This window comes from Astyanax mexicanus, chromosome 15 (assembly GCF_023375975.1).
Source record: "Astyanax mexicanus isolate ESR-SI-001 chromosome 15, AstMex3_surface, whole genome shotgun sequence".
Lineage (NCBI taxonomy): Eukaryota > Metazoa > Chordata > Actinopteri > Characiformes > Acestrorhamphidae > Astyanax > Astyanax mexicanus.
The window spans coordinates 9,596,501-9,602,500 of record NC_064422.1 but is presented as its reverse complement, the minus strand read 5'-3'; the positions used below and the strand labels follow the sequence as shown (position 1 = coordinate 9,602,500).

The 6,000-nt window shown below is 35.9% G+C and overlaps 1 protein-coding gene across 7 annotated transcripts in view; it reads left to right on the top strand.

The window, feature by feature from the left end:
- The window catches only part of tanc2b (tetratricopeptide repeat, ankyrin repeat and coiled-coil containing 2b), a 156,932-nt gene that overhangs the window by 115,855 nt on the left and 35,077 nt on the right, over nucleotides 1–6,000 (top strand). The window lies entirely within an intron of this gene.

The window sequence follows — 6,000 nt, the reverse complement described above, 5'->3', positions numbered from 1 at the left end:
TAGAAAAAGACACAGAAACACAGAGAACTCTGGTACTATTAAAAGTAGACGTCTTTTCTTTAGATTAAAAATTACAGATGAAGCCAGAGAGCGGTGAGTACTGTTTCCTACACCTTCAAAAGACTCTTAGAAACTGGAGAAAACTGATACAGGAAGAGTCACGTCTGGCTGACCCACATGGAAACAGCTTTATCCTTTAGCTCAGATTAACATGACTTCACATAACATCACTTTCAGCAGAGAAGCGATTTAGAATTAGAGTTAGTCTGACAGGTGACGTGATAAGCAGTAATAAAGCCATTAATAAAGAAAAAAAAAAACAGATTATCTGAGTCATACAGCACTGCTACTGAACAAACAATAGGGGTTTTCTAAACCTTTTGACCAGTAGTTTATATAGGAAACATATTTTTATATTTTGTTCATTTTATGACCTCAATCAGTAAGTGGGAGTCAGAAGTCGGCTCTAACCTGTCCACACTCAATGGGAATGTAATGAATTAATAATGTCATGACATTTAAATGATTGTGTGACTCCATTGAGTCTGTGAGTGGATAACATTACAGAACTGCACTAATAGGCTTAAAGGTTCTGCTCAGTCTTTTTAGAGCACATTAGTTAAACTGATTTTTTGATAAAGGACATTGAGTTCTGTTATTCAGCTCAACTAAAAGCTCTCAGTGGTTTGTGAAGAATAAAGTCAGAGATCAGAATAGGTTTTTGTGATGACTAATAAAAAAAATACCTGCTATTACATCTGTGAAGGTTAGAAGGAGATTTCACACTTACCTTCTTTTATCTGGACCTTCAGACTTTTCAGTTTGGTTCAAACTAGACCTGTCACAATAATTCCATTATAGAATTATCATACAGTAAATGGACATGACCTCAATCATTTCTATAACTCTGATATTGTGAACTTATCCATGATAAATGCATTAATAATAGAAACACACAGTAAAACTGTGGCATGAGAAAAAACACAGATGTTTATATATATATATATATATATATATATATATATATATATATATATATATATATATATATATATATATATATATATATAAACTACATGTTCATTCATCTTAAAAATGTATTATTGTATAAGGATATAGTATTACAGTATAGCATTATATCAATGCCATTAAATAGCCTTAATATGACAAAAAATCTTTATTATAATTTGTTGGACAGTTTATCATCCAGCAAATATCATTATTGTGATAGGCCTAGTGCAAACCAAGACAGTGATCTGAATCAAAGGAGAAAATGTTTAATACATTTGGACCATAATACTTAGTTCAGACTGTAGGAATTGTGTAACACAAGCAATGAGATTATTACACAACAGCACAATTTGGTTCAGTTAAAATGGACTTTGGATTGGTTCGCTTGTGGTGAAAACATGTTCCGGTCTCGGTCCGACCTAGCTATCAAATGTACTGCTTTTATTTGAGCTAAACTGCTGATAAGGCGCACTTTATTCTGATATATTAGCCAGATAACGCCAATTACCACAACTATGAACAAGCTCTGTCTCTGCTGCCCCATGCTGTTTACATGCGTGGTATGTGCAGCATTCACTATTCGCAATCTCGCACTATATTTATTTTCTTTGTCCCTTATCAGACACATCTGACCAATCAGATGAGACAATGTGCTCACATGGTTTATTGGTGCACATTTTGGTGCGTTTAGGTTTATTTCTGTGTGAAACCAAACCAAACAGAGGGGGAAACGCTCTAAATGAAAGAAAAAAACTCATCAACTGATCCGGACCTTATTTTTAGAGTTCAGAGAGTCTTTAAATGTGAGTTTAAGCATAACTAGCTTTGAAGTTTGTGTGTAAAGGACTAAGTAAGTAAGTAAATGACATTTAATAACAACAGCAATAAAAACAGTTCATAATATTACAACAGTGATAATAAAACAGTGATGTTTCAGCTGCACTGATAGTCATCAGTGTCTAAAAGCCTGTTGTGTCTGTTGTGGGAGGTACTTGTGATGTCATTACACACACACACACACTCACACACACACTCACACACACACTCACACACACACACACACACTCACACACACACACACACACACTCACACACACACACACACACTCACTCACTCACACACACACACACAGACACACTCACTCAAATACTCCCTGTCCTCTGAGGTATGGAGGTCCTCCCACAGCTATTCACTGGGTCAGGTGTGGATGATTGATTGGTGGGATTTGTTGACGGAATGGCGAGAGTAAGAACAGGTGTGTGTTTTCTCTTTATTGCTTTTACTGTTTAGTTCTGTTTAGTTACAATGCTGGACTGAGTATGGAGCATGTTACGTATGCTGTGTGTTACGGGACGGGTTCAAAGCGTATGGTGTGTGTTTTGGGTCAGTGGTGTAACAGTGTGGATTGTGTTATGATTCAATAGGGTGGCAGTGTGGTTTGTGTTACTGGTCAGTGGTGTAACAGTGTGAATATGTTTTTGGTCAGTGGTGTAATAGTGTGAGTATGTTACAGGTCAGTGGTGTAACAGTATGGGTTGTGTTTTGGGTCAGTGGTGTAACAGTGTGGTTTGTGTTATGGGTCAGTAGGGTGACTGTGTGGAGTGTGTTTTGGGTCAGTGGTGTAACAGTGTGATTTGTGTTATGGGTCAGTAGGGTGACTGTGTGGAGTGTGTTTTGGGTCAGTGGTGTAACAGTGTGATTTGTGTTATGGGTCAGTAGGGTGACAGTGTGGAGTGTGTTTCGGGTCAGTGGTGTAACAGTGTAGAGTCTGTTATGGGTCAGTGGTGTAAAAGGGTGAATATGTTATGGGTCAGTGTTGTAACAGTGTGGATTGTGTTATGGGTCAGTAGGGTGACAGTGTGGAGTGTGTTTTGGGTCAGTGGTGTAACAGTGTAGAGTGTGTTATGGGTCAGTGGTGTAAAAGGGTGAATATGTTATGGGTCAGTGTTGTAACAGTGTGGATTGTGTTATGGGTCAGTAGGGTGACAGTGTGGAGTGTGTTTTGGGTCAGTGGTGTAACAGTGTAGAGTGTGTTATGGGTCAGTGGTGTAAAAGGGTGAATATGTTATGGGTCAGTGGTGTAATAGTGTGAGTATGTTATTGGTCAGTGGTGTAACAGTGTGTAGTGTGTTATTGATCAGTACTGTAACAGTGTGAATACGTTACTGGTCACTAGTGTAACAGTATAGAGTGTGTTATGGGTCAGTGGTGTAACAGTGTGAATATGTTAGAGAGCTGTGAGCTTCTTTGCCAGAATAAATTGTGTTTTTCCACATTTCCGGTGTTTCTGAAGATTTTTGTTGTTGTTTTTTGTCAGTGAAAAATTATCTCTCTCTCTCTCTCTCTCTCTCTCTCTCTCTCTCTCATGGTTGCTTTCTATATGAAATAAGATTTAAAGCTGCAGGCAGTGTGTGAGTGTGTGTGTGTGTGTGTGTTCTGCATTGCGATCCCCTGTAGCACACTCTGTACCCACTGAATGAATGGGTGTGATTATAGGGAGGCTGGATCTGTATAGGAGCTGGAGGAGGAATGGCTCTGTCTGTGAATCTTTATCCGCAGTGTTTTTTTGAAGCGCTGATGAAGAGGAGGGGAGGTGTGAAGATTAGTGCTTCAGTCCAACCCTCTCACACCTACACTGAAGCCCTCTGTGTTTACATCATCATTAGAGGTGCAAATCTCAGCCCTCGCACATTTAATTAACCCACCATTCTTTAAGAATGAATCAGTTCATCATAAAATATTACATTTCAATCCGATTCAGTTTAATTCTGTACAGCAGGGGGTTCCGAACTACGGCCAGCCAGGTATTTTAGAAATAAAGTAAAAGTTGGCCCGTTTTTAAGCAGGTTTTTATAACAAGAGATTTAAAGTTCGCTAGGATCGCTAGGTGACGCTATCACATAAACCCAATCTAAAACATCTAAAATCTTCTTTCCTTCCTTCATTATGCTTACATTCAGAGTTGCCAGGTTCACGTTTTTTCCACCAAATTGGGCTTGTTTGAAAATCCAGTCCTGGGTGAAAATTTGGGGGTGGCTTGGTGCATATTTTTTTTGCTGCTTTTAAAAATTATAGCGGCTGCCAAAAAAATAAAAAAGTCACAAAAAAATCACAATGTAACAAGAAATTACCAGCAGATGAAAAAATATTAAAATAGGAGAGAAGAGAGTCTAGGAGGGGCAAGAAGAGAAAAGTTTTTTTTTTTGCTAATTATGTTCCTATTACATATTTATGATTGGAATATAAAACTGTTATAAAAAGTAACAAAAACACTAATGTTACAGTATTATTAATGGCTTTATGATAAATAGCAATGTTGATAATAAATCCCTTATAAACAAAATACTAATACACTTATAGATGTTTTGCCATTTGCTTCAAACTATTGATAGACATAAATTGTGGGCTATTTTAAGCTTCTGAAGGGCGGGTCTGGGCTGGATATTTTTGTTGGACCTGGCAACCCTGCCTACATTAATGTTCCTGAGCTTTTAGAAAAACACTATGAAATGAAACATCAATTTGAAAAATCTTAGTTTACACAACACTGTCAAAGATAGATAAAGTAAAATTATGTGTAAATGATAGTAATCGAGAAAATGTATTATAAGTAGTATATTTTCTTATTTGTTTTATTACAGAGCACATATATTTCTCCTTCGGGCCCCAACAAGAAAAGTTTGGACATCCCTGCGAATTCAAACATAGCTGGATATTATTGCGTACGATACGAAATGGCACCTCCCTATTACCTACACAGGAAGATCATAATGCATTTATGAGCATGAGTATCATATATGAAGCTAGACAAAAAATAATCTTTAATTTGAATGGGTTTGTTAAATGATGATTTTGTATCTTATCATCTCTATTGTTCTATTTATCTTGGCTGGATTTTCTCAGTCAGCTTTATGAAGTAGAGTCGCCTTGAATTCAGGCTTTCAGGTAACAGCTGTGCTGAGCTCATCAAGAGTTAATTACTTGAATTTCTTGTCTCTTAATGTGTTTGAGAGCATCAGTTGTAAAGTAGTGAAGAGGTAGAGTTACAGGTATACAGTGAATAGTGAATATTTGAGTCATGTTCTAATACAGTCAATGAGAAGCAAGAAATACTCAACTTCGAAAAAAAAAAAGACTAAAAAGAAAAAAATTACTAAGAAATGAAGGTCAGTCAATCCGAAGAATTTCAAGAATTTTGAAAGTATCTTTATTGTGTTCCAGCAGCCTGACTCTGTTAACTGCTCGAAACATGCTTTGATTTCGTAACACGCAGCAGCTTCTTCTGTCTTTCCACTGAACCTCCACATCAAGATTTAGATGCTTATCACTTTAAATACAGAACAATTTCATACCGATAAATATGTTTATTTATATCTCCCTTTTGCGTGAGTGACTGTCACTGCCTGCATTCTTCTGTTTTATAATTTCTGGCATTAATGTTAAGCTAAACATCCAAAAAACACATAATTATTTCTTTATATAATTATTTTATTATTTTTTTGAGTTTTACTTTCACCTTATTTTAATTTTCCTTTTTTGATTGTAATTTTTTTTTTGTCCTTTGGGCAGATATATTCTGTCTCTAATAGATATATTATGGGAAATAAGAACATCGTGATTTTTTTCTTTTGCTTAAAATATAAAAAATAAAAGTAGCATACTGATGTGATCTTCAATCACATTCTTGTTTTCATATTTGTTACATGTATTTATTAAATTTTTCAATTTTTATTTCATGATTCTGCTTTTATTTATGTGATTCTGGCTTATTAATTTCTGTTTTCCTTAAATGTTTTTCCTTTTAGTCCCTGTTTATTATAAATATTTAGCTATACTGGAATTGAGGGTCACCCTCAATGCTCTTTCATGTGAAATTAAAGATGATTGATTGATTGATTGATTTGCCTAATAATGTACTGCAGTTCAGATGTTTTAATTTATGGGTATTTACCTAGATTAACCCTCTCTCTCTCTCTCTTTCTATCTCT